The 14,840-nt window shown below is 38.1% G+C and overlaps 1 protein-coding gene across 1 annotated transcript in view; it reads right to left on the bottom strand.

Moving 5' to 3' along the window:
* The window catches only part of OSBPL8 (oxysterol binding protein like 8), a 181,921-nt gene extending 169,696 nt beyond the window's left edge, over positions 1-12,225 (bottom strand). Inside the window, exon 1 of the mRNA XM_061639701.1 lies at positions 12,101-12,225. The gene's annotated coding sequence lies outside the window, so the exon portion shown is untranslated. The remainder of the gene's footprint in view (positions 1-12,100) is intronic.
* Between the last annotated feature and the right edge of the window lie 2,615 nt (positions 12,226-14,840).

The raw sequence follows: 14,840 nt of genomic DNA, 5'->3' as shown, positions 1-14,840 counted from the left end.
GCTCCCAATGGAGCCAGCGCTCAGTGAGGCCGGCAGTTCCCAAGCAGGAGGAGGATCCTGTGGAACTTTCAGCTGACTCCTCCTCTGCCAGCCCCTCTTTCACTGCTCCCCAGCATTTAGATTGCTCTGCCCTTCTTCCAGGAGGTCAGTAGCAAGGTATATATTTTTATAGTTCCACAGATAGTTCATTCCACAAGTTCAAGGCCATTGTTGTGATTACCCTGCACTCCCCTCACATAGCTATTGCTCTTCACTAAATATTAAATGGTAAGGGAGAGGATTATCTATATGATTTGTCCCCCTTTCCTTGTAATGACTGATTAGGAGAGGCACGTGATACTGTAAATACATAAAGATGGGGGATCACTTTCCAAAACCAGTGACCTTCATTTATCGCTGTCTGGGACTTTTAAATACCATCGTGGCTTACAAACAATAACTTGTAGCACAGAGTTAGGGCTTCCATGTTAGTGACCTTAAAACTGTGTAACCTTATGTCTTAATTCTGCATTTAAGAACCTTTTCCCTGAATGTGTACATTTCTGACATGTCAGTTACTTGTGACACCAGTACTACCACAGTCAAGTACTATGATGTTAGTAACCATGTTAGCAAGAAGTATTATCCTGATGTCAGCTGAGACCCACTCCTTTCATTATAACCTCTACTCATATTTCTATTTGCTACCTTAGACATCTCACACTTCCTCACCTTCCACATCTACCTCTATGATTACTCTGAAGTTATGATTATTCTTATCTGCTAGGTCTCATGCCAGAAGAAGGACTTAAAAAGAGCCTTGCTCGATCAAACCAAAGGCCTATTCAATCCAACATCCTGTTCTCAGTGGCCAACTAGATTCCTATGGGAAGCCGGCAAGCATGAGTACAATAGCACTCTCTCCACTTGTTATTCCCAGCAACTGGAATATTGAACTTACTGCCTCTGACTGTGGAGGCAGAATATAGCCATCATGGCTAATAGTTATTAATAGCCCAATCCTACATGAATTTGTCTAACCCTCTTCTAAAACCAGGCTGTGGAGACTTCCCGGAAGGAGTGCTGGCTGGTGGCTGTCTCTGAGGGAGCTCTATCTCAGAGAAAGCTTTTTTCAGTTTAAAGTCAGTCAAGAGGAATCTATGACTGGCGCAAATGTTCTCCAAGATAAAAGGAGAACCGAAGATTATCCACGTAACTTCGTTGAATGCAGATAGCTGGATTTGATCAGGAATCCCCTGAGATAAGAAGGCTACCTGGCAACGGAAGACGGAGCTTGGATTTCCAACATGCTGTGCTGAAAGTAAGCAGACTTTGTTTTCTCTTTAAAAATGTTTTTAACGAGCTAGCCTCCATCTGTCTAAATCTTATCTTGGACTTAAATTACTACCGTAAAAGAGGATTGTTTACGAATCAGCTAATTAAGAAACTTGGGTGAATCACACTTTTTTTTTGCATAAAGTTAAGGAAGAAGGGAGCAATACAAAGAACTTGTTTTACTTTTTTTTATATGACAAAAAGCTGGCTTAAATTTGGAATTATAAAGATCAAAACGAGTAAGAGGCAACCTATTGGACAAGATAATTTGATTATTTGAAGGAAATACATCTGAGACTATTTTTTATTCCTTTCTATTTCGGATTATGTTTTTTTTTTAACGAATCTGCTGTTGGTGTATGTCATTAACTGCTGGATGCTGAGAACTGGATTTGTTTTACATTCTTGAACGTGCCGGAGATAAGAACTGTGTTGGCTAAGATCATACTAACAAGCCTGATTATATTAACTCTTTTGTTGTTGAGGAAAAGTAAGAAACAGCTTGCCACTAAGTTTGGGAACATTGGTTAATAATAGAAAAAGTTTTACCTTTTTGAAATGACAACCAGGAAAACAGCCAAAGTTTTAGAGCGAAGAGTTTCAACTGATACACAGGAAGGAATAGACATGTTTCAGAAAATTATGGAGGGGTTTAATGACTTTAAACAAGAGATGAAACAAGAGATGAAACAGGACAGACAACAATTTAAAGATGAATTTTACAATATGAAAAAGGATTATAAAGATTTACAAGATCATATCAAAACAGAAGTGGGTGAGATTAAAAATAATATTGGGCAATTAACACAGGAAGTAAAAAATGTTAAAGATAAGGTGCAAACCTTAGAGAATAGAATTGATAGTGTAAATGTGGAATTAGAAAAAAATTTGGACTATTTTGCTGTTATGGAACTTAGAGATAAAGAATATTGTTTGAGATTCCGTGCAATTCCTGAGGAAACAGGTGGAGATATCAGAGAGAAAATTGTTACTGTCTTAGCAAAATCCTTGGAAATGAATGAAGACCGGATGGAATTTGAAATAGATACAGTTTACAGAATTAATTCCAGATATGCAACAATGAAAAAAATCCCAAGAGATGTACTTGTTAATTTCTTTTAAAAAAAGACTAGAAATATGGTATTGCAATATCATTTCAACAATGGTTTCAAAATTGACGGTAAAGAAATACTGGTGATGAAGGAAATTCCTATTAGACTTTTACGAAAGAGAAAAGAATATGCTTTCTTCACAGAAAAACTTAAACAATGTAAAATTCAATTTAGGTGGGATGTTCCAGAGGGAGTGATTTTTATATTCAGACAACAGAAGTATCGATTAAATACTGTTCAAAAAGCAAGGGATTTCTTGAGAAAAGCTTCAAAAGATATGGAAGAAGATAAACTCAAAGACATGGATACAATTCCTGGGAAACAAAGTCAACAGAAACAGGTAGAAGAAGAAAAGGATGATGATGAATCAAAGGGAGCAACAGGTACAGACTTTTCCAAAATACATGCTTAAAAATGGATTACAAATATTTGACTTGGAATATAAATGGAGCTAATTCGGCGCAGAAGAGAAAGTATTTCATTATTTGAAAAAATTAAAATTGGATATAATTTGTTTACAAGAAACTCATATTAAGAAGAAAGACTCCAAATATTTAATCTGTAAAAATTTGGGTGAAGAATTTATTTCAGCAGGATCAAAAAAAAAAAATGGTGTGGTCCTTTATATTAATTCACAATTGTCTCCTAAACTGATATTATTGGATGATAGTGGTAGATTTGTGGGAGTTGAAATTACCATACAGGGTACAAAAATTTTGATAGTGGGCATTTATGCTCCCAATGAAGATAAAACAAGGTTTTATACTGGACTTATGGAAAAATTATCAGAGTTTGTATATGGTGTGTCATGGGTGATTGGAATGGGGTAATTTCACCAAAACTGGATAGACTTTCTGAGAAAAATATTAAAGAGACACAGGGCAAATTGCCGAAGATCTGTTTTGAATTGATGGAAAATTTGGAATTGGTGGACGCTTGGAGACATATAAATAATAATGCAAAGGAATTTACCTATTTTTCAGAAAGGCATAAAACATTTTCGAGGATTGATATGATTTGGATGTCTAAAAGTTTAGTGAAAGATATTTTCAAGATGGATGTAATACCAAAAACTTTTTCGGATCACAACCCAGTGATACTGACTTTAAAAAAAAAAAATCTTGGATTTAGATGGAGACTAAATGAATCTTTATTACAGAATGATAAAATAGTGCAGGAATGTAAGAAGAAATTAAAAGAGTTTTTTGAACACAATTTATATAAAGGAACAGATGAAAATATTGTTTGGGATACAAGTAAAGAATTTATGAGGGGATATTTTATTAAATGTAACTCTGAATTAAAAAAGAAGAAACAACAGAAAATGCAATTAATTTTGGAAGAAATAAAACAAAAAGAGGAAGAATTGAAAAAGAATCCAACTAAAGCTTCTACTGTAAATCAAATTAAAATGTTACAGAAACAAGTGTCAATGTTGACAGTTAGAGAAATTGAAAGGAAATTAAATTTTGCTAAACAAAGGACTTTTGAATTTGCAAATAAACCGGGGAAATTGTTAGCATATAAATTAAGAAAAGAACGACAAAAAAATATTATTTTAAAGATACAAGAAGGAGATGAGATGTTGACAGACAATGTAAAAATCCAAAGGGTTTTCCATCAATATTATTCAACTTTGTACAAGTGTCAGGAAATTCCCTCTGAAAAAATAGAAGAGTATATATCTAAACAGAATTTGTCTAAAATTACAGATTTTCAGAGACAAGCTATTAATGGTCCTATTACGGTAAGAGAAATATCTGAGGCTATAAGTAAAATTAAACTAGGAAAGGCGCCAGGACCGGATGGACCATCAGCTATGTATTACAAATGCTTGGAGGATGAACTTTTATTACCTTTACAGTATACAATGAACTCTATTTTACAAGAGGGGAAGATACCGGATAGTTGGGAAAATTCCAATATAACATTAACACCTAAAGAGGAGCAGGATCTAACCAAAACAAAAAATTATCGGCCAATATCTTTATTGAATAATGATTACAAAATTTTTACAATGATTTTGGCTGAAAGAATGAAAATAATATTGCAACAATTTATTCAGGAAGATCAAGCGGGGTTTTTACCTAAAAGACAATTACGTGATAATGTCAGGAATGTTTTGAATGTGTTGGAATATCTAGAACAACGAAATGACATACAAGCTGCTTTGATTTTCTTGGACGCTGAGAAAGCATTTGATAATTTGAATTGGAAATTTATGTTTAAGGTTTTAGAGCAAATGGATTTTGGAGATAATTTTATAAAATGGATCAGATCGATTTATACATCACAGAAGGCACAGATAATTGTCAATGGGAATCTAACGGATTCATGTGAAATACAAAAGGGTACAAGACAGGGATGTCCATTGTCCCCTCTTTTATTTATTTTGGTTCTAGAAGTGCTGCTTAGAGACATAAGGCAAGACAAAAGGATTTCGGGAATAAAGATAAAAAAAGAGGAATATAAATTGAGAGCTTTTGCTGACAACTTGATAATTGTATTAGAAAATCCCTTGGAAGGAATCAAAGTATTGATGGATAAACTAGAAGAATTTGGATCATTAGCAGGATTTAAGATCAATAATCAAAAAACGAAGATGTTGGTGAAAAATTTATCTTTAAGAGGTCAAAAAGAGTTAATGGAGAAGATAGATTTTAAAATAGAAGAAAAGATGAAATATTTAGGTATCATTATGACAAATAAACATTCAAAGTTGTTTCATAATAATTATGAAAAATTATGGACAGAAATTAAGAAAGATTTGTTAAAATGGAATAAATTACAGTTGTCATTAATGGGTAGAATATCTGTAATAAAAATGAATGTACTGCCGAGAATGATGTTTCTATTTCAAACAATACCTGTCATATCCTCTGATTTACCTTTTAAACAATGGCAAAAAGATATTTCTACATTTGTTTGGCAGGGGAAAAAACCAAGAGTTAAATTTAAATTATTACAAGACGCCAAAGAAAGAGGAGGACTGGGATTACCAAATTTGAGACTTTATTTTGCTGCTTGTTGCTTAGTCTGGATAAAGGAATGGATTGTATTGAGAAACAAAAGATTATTGGATTTGGAGGGCCACAACCTGAAGTGGGGATGGCATGGATATCTATGGTATGACAAAGTAAAAGTTAATGTGGATTTTAATAATCATTTTATAAGACGTCCTTTGTTGAAAATATGGAATAAATACAAAACAAGGCTTTTTTCGAAAATACCACTATGTGTTTCAAGTCAAGAAGCATTTTATAGAAGAGAAATGGCTGGAAAAGAGAAATGGTTAACTTATCAAGAACTATTAGAAAATGTGCATGGAGAATATATAATGAAAGAGAGAGAACAACTAATAAAGGAAGGATATAGTTCTCAATGGTTTGCCTATTTACAATTGTTAGAAAGATACAAAATGGATAAGAAAATGTATGGATTTGAAATAAATAAATCTGAATTTGAAATAGGTTTGTGTACAAATGATGAATGTATAATTGCAAAAATGTATAAACTTTTATTGAAAATGGATATGGAAGAAGAACAAGTAAAAGAGTGTATGGTTAAGTGGGCAAAAAAATTTGGTTATAATATACAAATGGATCAATGGGAAAATATGTGGAAAAAAGGCTTGAAATTTACATTATGCTATAATCTTAAAGAAAATTTTTATAAAATGATGTATCGTTGGTACATGACTCCAGAAAAGTTGTCAAAAATGTATAGTAATGTTTCTAATGTATGTTGGAAATGTAAGCAACAAGAAGGATCTTTTTATCATATGTGGTGGTCGTGTAAACAGGCAAAATTATTTTGGGCACAGATAGGTAGGATGATGCAAAAAATCTTAAAGATAAATATTCAGTCAAAACCAGAATTCTTTTTATTGGGTTTTATGGATAAACAAAAGGAAAAGAAATATGGAAGAATAATATTATATATGATCACGGCAGCAAGATTATTATATGCTCAAAAGTGGAAAATGGAATCAATACCAACAATGGAAGAATGGCTATTGAAATTAATGGATTTAGTTGAGATGGACAAATTGACATGCCTTATCAGAGAAAAAACGACAGATACATTTCTTAAGGAATGGAAGCCTCTTTTGGACTATTTGTTGAAAGAAAAAAATGAAATGATGAAAATGGGATTTGACGATTAATTAAGATAGACTATGGAAAAAAGTGAATTTTGTATGTTTCAGGAGACAGGTTTGATATATATTATAAACTTATAGCTGATCTGTAACAAATCGGAAGTCAAGTTCTTCTTTTTATTTTTTTTTTGTTGTATTGTTTTTGTTGTATTTGTATTTTGTTTTATAAAAATTTGAATAATAAAAATTATTATATAAAAAAAAAATAAAACCAGGCTGTGGAGTCGGAGTCGTGGAGTCGGAAGCAATTTTGGGTGGAGTTGGTAGAAATGTACCGACTCCGACTTCAAAATAAATTTTGATTGACAATTTTTTTAAAATATAAATTCAAAATCTCAAAGAAGCTTCCCCTGAAGTCAGCTGTAGTTGAGCATTTCACCATAACTCAAGATGGAAAACATTTTGTGTGTCAGTGTATGACACAGGACCCAGATGAAGACAAATGCTGTGATGCCAAGATCAGCGCATATTCAGGCAGCGATAAAAATGCTCCTATGAGAGCTTCCAATTTAAAAAGACATTTACAGCCCTTTCCAGGGCTGTGGAATTGGAAGCAATTTTGGGTGGAGTCGGAGTCGGAGAGTAGAAAAATAGAGGAGTCGGAGTCGAAGGTTTGTCGTACCTACTCCACAGCCCTGTCTAAAACCATTCAAGTAGGTGGCTGCCACTACATCTTTTGGGACCAAATACCATAGTTTAACTATGTGCAGTGTGAAAAAGTACTTTCTTTTGTCTGACCGGAATCAACCAACATTCAAAATCATTGGATGGCCATCAGCAGCATGTCTCCTACCTAAAGAAAATCTTGATATTTTAAGAAACTGTGTTTTGAAGAAAGCCAAGGACACACACTTCTGCCCACAGAAGCAATCTAGAGAATGTTAAGAGTGCTATAGTCTCACGGACTCAGTAATAGTAAAACATACATAATAGGCTCTTGGTAAGTCTTATTTAGAATCAAAACCACATTTTACAGAAAGTCTGCCTAAACCAACCATCAACCTTCCAGCTCCACCATCTCTTTTAAGCTTGAGTGTGATCTAAAAAGCACATGAAATTGAACATTCTCAGATCCGACCCCTACTCCACTCCACCTTTCACCATTATCTTAAATTTCCTTTATCATATATTAAATTAATCCTTTAATGACCATTATCTCATTTGAATGATTCAACATTCAATGTCAAATTCAGACTGGAGACCTCTTTAAATGTTTCTTGTGCCATTTTCTTATCATAGAAGTAATTGCAGTACAGCATGAAAAAAAATAAAAAGGAAAAGTACTATGTTTTTCATTAACTGTTATGTGCCTTCAACTTGATTTTGACTTATGGCGACCCTATGAATCAGCGACCTCCAAGAGCATCTGTCATGAACCACCCTGTTCAGATCTTCTAAGTTCAGGTCTGTGGCTTCCTTTATGGAATCAATCCATCCCATTTGGCCTTCCTCTTTTTCTACGCCCTTCTGTTTTCCGCAGCATTATGGTCTTTTCTAGTGAATCATGTCTTCTCATTATGTGTCCAACATATGATAACCTAAGTTTCATCATTTTAGCTTCTAGTGATAGTTCTGGTTTAATTTGTTCTAACACCCAATTATTTGTCTTTTTTGCAGTCCATGGTATCCGCAAAGCTCTCCTCCAACACCACATTTCAAATGGGTGGATTTTTCTCTTATCCGCTTTCTTCACTGCCCAGCTTTCACACCCATACATAGAGATTGGGAATACCATGGTCTGAATGGTCCTGACTTTAGTGTTCAATGATACATCTTTGCATTTGCGGACCTTTTTCTAGTTCTCTCACAGCTGCCCTCGCTAGTCCTAGCTTTCTTCTAACTTCTTGACTATTGTCTCCATTTTGGTTAATGACTATGCCAAGGTATTGATCCTTGATAAGTTTAATGTCCTCATTGTCAACTTTAAAGTTACATAAATCTTCTGTTGTCATTACTTTAGTCTTATTGACGTTCAGCTGTAGTTCTGCTTTTGTGCTTTCCTCTTAACTTTCATCAGCATTCATTAACTGTACATGCTTAAATTTTGTTGCTCTGCTACACCATGTGACCAAGGTATGTCACTGGGAGCACAGGCCCCAATACTACAACCATAAACGGTCCTACATATTTTTTTCACATTCACTGAACAGGCACAGCAGCACCTTATACCCACCCATCAGAAAGTCCTCTTTCCTTCCTCTATCAATACACCTAGAACATAGGCAGAATCTTCTAGACAGAAGAGCACAGGGGCATAATTCCATAAATTGCCAACAGATTATCTAAGAAGGTTTCAGGTACAAGTTAGTGTGAAGTAGCAACTTTTTACCTTCCTTCCTCCAGACCTTTGTACTACAACATATCTTCATAAAAGCTGTAAGAGCCAGCCTACTACCTTCAACCCTTTTCCTATTCTTTAATAACTACTCAGCATTTTACCTTGACTCATACTATTTTTATGGGTTTGGGGTTGAGATGGATGATTTCTATGAGTCCACTTCCAGTCTCTGATTTGGAACCCAGCACCTAGAGGTGAGAAATCTGCTCTGCTGGCCACATCTCCCTTTGTTAGTCTAATAGTGTGGCCAGGTGAGTTAATGGGCCTATCAAGTGCCCATTAACTGGCGAATGAGGCAGGAAGATCCTAAAATGTAAATGTACTGCCTTCAAGTTGATTCTGACTTATGGCGACCCTATGAATAGGGTTTTCATGAGGCTGAGAGGCAGTGACTGGCCCAAGGTCACCAGTGAGCTTCATGGCTGTGTGGGGATTCGAACCCTGGTCTCCCAGGTCGTAGTCCAATACCTTAACCACTACACCACACTGGCTTGTGTTTTGAGTTGAGTCTAAGGAAAAGCTGGGAGCTGGAGGCAGGCAGAGAGGCTGGCTCTCTGCACCATGGCTTTAGGGTGCCTCCTGTAAGCCTGATGGAAAAGATCCTTTGGACCGCTAATGCTTTGAATTCCTCCATCTTAAACTCAGGTTGCAATGTGTGTAAATGAACAGTATTTGAAAAAGACACCACAGCCTCCACTGACCTTCTTTCCAAGGAAACCAACCTCCTGGGTGAGCACAGGGACCCCTGGAAATCTCACACCACTCAGAGATAGGGGTGGTGCACAACAATATAAACAACCAGGTTTTGGTTTCAAATACATATCCGTGAGACAATGATTAATTCCAAAAAGAAGGTGCCACATCTAACACAGAAGTTATCAAACCATGAATTCACTGAAAAGCCATAGGCATGTCATTATCTGACTGTGTTTGGAGGTCACGCTAAACCCTAGTTTAGCATGATGAGAATGAGGGCTCACATGCTCCGCTAACTCTGTTCCTCCTCCAGCACAGCTGCGCTTGAAGCTTTTGCTTCCATTTTATTTAACCACAGCTTGCTTATTCCCAAATCAAGAAACTGTGATTAACGTTAACTATTTGTTTGAAACAAGCCAACGTCAAACAGAGTTCGTTGACTCCTTTGTGTGTAGGCAGCATGTTGGTGTCTTTGCTGGCACAATTCCTGGCCGGTAGATTGTGATAGTGTTTCTAGACAGACTGGGGACATATCTGCCATTTATATGCCACTTTTTGTATTTTGGGAATGTGTTTTTCTCCCACTCACCTCTAGGTCTGACAATGCCTAGACAGACTATGGCAGCCATTACACTAGCAAAGTGGTGATCTCCCCTGCTCCTTCCGCCAACTAGAATATAGGATTAAGTAAAATATTCCAAGTTCATTGTATTCTTCTAGCCATGTCCTGGTACCATTTTACTTGCATTTTACAATAAATGCTTTGTTGAATAGCTTTAATTACAGTATTTTCACCGATGAAACAATAAGGAAGGAAAAAGCTTACCAAATTTAACATACTGCCTCAAACTCAAGGGGTTGACTAAGAAACATACCGTTAATAAAAAATGAGCAAACCCAAACATCCCCTGATATTTGGCACGTCTTTGACAGAAGCTTTAGCAACACACCAAAGCATGCCCTTCATTTATACTTGGTGGGCAGCAGTTAAAAACCTACAAACATTTTCTTAGTGATCATTTACTTCAAATAACTTCTGGAGCCCTATGAAGTGCTAATATTTTGAGGACTAAAAAAGAGAAAATTTCAAAATACCAAGGGATTTTTCAGACATTCACAGGTTATCACTGCTACTGCTCTACCACCACTATCTACATAGTAAAATATAATCTGCCCCCACTGGAAAGGGGGGCTTAACTTTCTGAGGTAGGAAAGACTAGACTTAAAAAAAATAAGGAGACATGCAATACTCTGAAGAACAGTTAAAAAACAGAAACAGTTGGAGTTTGTTTTTTGAGTGGCAATTAAGAAACAATTAAAGCGCCTATTGATAAAACAGAGCACCATTCTTTAGTGCACACAACACCACTACACTCATTTTTACTGACAGTCATGTTTATTGACAGTATCCCTGCAACTGATTACGGGGAAGCAACTACTGTATTTACCTAAACTGCAGGAAGGCTGCAATTCAATGCAGTCTTTCAAAGAAATCTGTTTGACTACTACAACTTCCAGAAGGGTAACTGTGTTAATGTTACAGCAAAAATGGAGCCTTGTGGCACCTTATACACTAAAGGATTTATTATGATGCACTCCACAAAAGTTTATGCCATAATAAATGTGCAAGTCTTTAAGGAATTACAACCCTCTATTGTTCCATTATTTCTACTTATTTTCTACATCTATAAATAAGTAAGACCAAGATGTAAGCCACATTAGGCCCCAATCTGTACAACATAAGGGGGAAAGAGATCAATAACCCCACAAGACCAGAGTGTTGCTCTTGTTTAAATGTAGGGCTGAACCATTTTTCCTAGCAGGCAGAGAACTACAATCTGTGAAACACCCAACCCATAAATAAGGCGAGCTCCAATAAATTAGGCAATGGCGTGCTTGGGTGACAATGAGGTTAAAGCCTTTTACCAGGCATTATTAAGTGAGGGATGGCGTTTAACAAGAGATGCGTGTCACTGTGGTACTTCTCCGGAGCGCTTGAGTTTCACGACCTGAAGGTTTCCACAGCAAGCACCCTCTCTTTTTCTTTTCTTAGTAACCTCAAGGCATCTGAAGTCCCTCACTCGTTTGGCATGATTAAGAGAAGGCGGCTTAAGGGCTACGATTGGCCAGAAAGACCTCACAACTCGGTTCCTCCCCCCTCTCCTTGTGAGGGAATCAGAAGAACGAAAGGAGAATGAGTCGGGGAAACGTCCCCCTCGAAAAGCAGTTTCGACAGCCTCTTCCCTCATCTTCTTCGTCTAACCCAGCAAGGCAAACCAGGCGCACTCGTAGCCGCCGCCTTATCCCTCCCTGACAACCCTCCCTGCGCCTCCGGGCCAACCTCCGCCCCCGCCCGGGGAGTGCTAAGGAGGGCGGCGGCAGTGGGCACCACTTTCTGCTCATCCTCCCCGCCTCCGCTCTACCAGTTTCTTCTCTCGCTAATGCGGCTGCAAAGGTGACCGAAAGCCAGCAGGGCCTCACCTCAGGGTGCAGGATAGGGACGCAGCCTGCTTCTCTCTCGTACTCATCTAGAGGCGCCGTCATCTTGGTGCGAACGCATCTCCCGCTGCATGCCGGGTAACGCTCTCCCTCACGCTCTCTCTCACTCTCTCTGAGCCCGGGGGGGGGGGAGCGATAGAGCGGATAAACCAGACCGAGGCGGGCTGTATCACGCAAGCGAGCGGGAAGGAGGTAGGAAGAGATCTGATGAGAAGGCAGCAGGAATCCGAAGCCCTAAATATCACCGGCAGATTATAGGTCCGCTTGTGGGGATTCCACTGGGCCCCATTCATTTGCACACACGGGTGTGTTTATGTATCCCAGTTACGATCTTAGTTTTGGGGAGGACCCAAAGGCCACGCATGTCCCCTCCAACCCTGGACAATATCAGGGTTACCCACCCATCAACCAGATTGCAGCGGTCCATAAGTACAGAAAAGATAGACTGCAGAAAGGTGCTTGTGGAGGAGCATCCAAAGTCAAGAAGCCCCGGATAAGTCATGCAAGCGAGTCAAGATACACACTACAGGGAAAGTGCGGGACTTTTCTGCACCTGATATGTGCAGATTAAGTGAAAGATCATATAAAGTATTTCAGCAATACACTGAAGTGTAGGTTGGGAGCATTATTATTTATTAAATTTGTTACCCACCCTTCACCAGCAGGTTCCAGGGTGAGTTACAATTTAAAATTCAGTATTAAACAATTAAAACAAATTGCTGCATAGGGAACATCCTAAAAACACCTATTTCAGGTGTCAAAAGCCAAACTAAAGAGGTGCATCTTTAGTATTTGCTGAAAACTGTATAGTGAAGGTGCCAGATGTACCAATATGAGGGAATTCCATAACTTTAGGGCTGCCACAGAGAATGTTCTTTCCTAGGTCACCACCAGATGAACTTCTGAGTGGGGAAGGAACTACCAAGAGGGGCCCCCTACAAACTATTTTATAAACCACTCCAATTTAATATTAAATTAAAGAAACACTAGAGTTGTCTGAAGACTGGCCTTTGCCTTGGAAAATGAACATGGCTCTTTACCTTATGCAAATAGTTCCCACTGATTTTCACACACTGACTTTTGTTCTACTCATCCTTACAAAACAAAAATACCAGGACAACAAAACCATAAACTCTAAACAAACGTTTACCAATTACTAAACCCTTTGTATCAAATACAGCAGGAGTGGGGAACCTCCAGCTTGCAGAGCAATCTTGACCCACCAGAGGGTCCAATTTGCCCTGCCAAGCCATTTTCCCCACTCCTGAAATACAGCCTCAGCACTCCCCTGCACTGGGACTCCCCTGCATTGCTACTGCCCATTCAGACAAATGTTTAAAATCCTGTTTTTTAAGCAATTAGACAGGTTTACTTAGGTGTCACTGCTGTTATTTGGCAGGAAATTACTACTGTTTTTTTTAAAAAAATGTTCTGCAATGCCTGACAATAAACTATTACTGCTCTGGTAACCTCTAGATTGGATTACTGTAATGCTCTCTACGTAGGGTTACCTTTGAAAACGATTCGGAAACTTCAGCTAGTGCAGAATGCTGCGGCCAGAGTTCTTACTGGGATGAAGAAATTCGACCACATAACACCTATTCTGGCCCAACTGCACTGGCTTCCAATATGTTTCCGGGCCAGATTCAAAGTGTTGGTCCTTACCTATAAAGCCCTTAACGGCACTGGACCGCAATATCTGATGGAACGCCTCTCTCGCTATGTTCCTACCCGTTCACTCCATTCGACGTCTAAGGCCGTTCTCCGGGTCCCAACCCATACAGAGGCCCGGAGAACAGTAACAAGATCTAGGGCCTTTTCGGTGGTGGCCCCCGAATTATGGAATGCCCTCCCAGATGAGATACGCCTGGCGCCTTCCCTGTCATCTTTCCGGCACCAGGTAAAAACCCACCTCTTCACCCAGGCATTTTAATGTATTTTATGCTTTTAATCTTACTTATTTTATTTCTAGTTTTCTTTTACTTTGTTTATTTAATGTTTTATATTGTTTGCGCAATACACACTTGCTGTATTTTAAATATTGTGGTTTTATCATGTTGTACACCGCCCTGGGAGCTGCTAGCTATAGGGCGGTTTAGAAATGCAACTAAATAAATAAATAATAAATAAATATTATATGAAGTGTATGTATTTTTACATCTCCAGTGTGTGTATGAAGTCTTTCCAACAACCCTGTGAGATAGGTTAGGCTGTGGGTGGGTGGGTTCAGTCAAGCTGCACATGCTTAGAGTACTTTTGTGTGTGCTAACTCCTGCTGGAGCCCACAGCTGGACATGTGGCTCTGCTTGCTTCCCTGGTTATTGGGTGTGGGGGGGACCAAATGGAGAAGGTGGGGGATGGAAACCATAGCCTTGCTCACAAGGGAGCATTTTATTGTCATATTTTATTTTAAATTAGTGCAAAATACTCATAACTCTGGGCAAAGTCAGAGGAAGAGGAAGGGCCCCTCCCCAAGAGCAGACCTCGCAGGAGATCAACCCAGACGGCACAAGTGACATGGGGGAATCAGAAAAAAATCTATGGGCAAAAGCAACAGGGAAAGGATCTGCAGGGAAGCTACCAACAAAGAGGGGAGTGGGAAGATTTACTCATTTCCTATGTGACAACACTAGAAAAATAGAGAGAAAAATAGAAAGTGCGTTCTGGAAAATGTTAGCATGGAGAATATCCTATCTGACATCCACTCATGTATAGAAAATAA

The sequence above is a fragment of the Rhineura floridana genome, chromosome 8, assembly GCF_030035675.1.
Source record: "Rhineura floridana isolate rRhiFlo1 chromosome 8, rRhiFlo1.hap2, whole genome shotgun sequence".
Classification (NCBI taxonomy): domain Eukaryota; kingdom Metazoa; phylum Chordata; class Lepidosauria; order Squamata; family Rhineuridae; genus Rhineura; species Rhineura floridana.
This window is presented reverse-complemented; position numbering and strand designations above follow the sequence as displayed.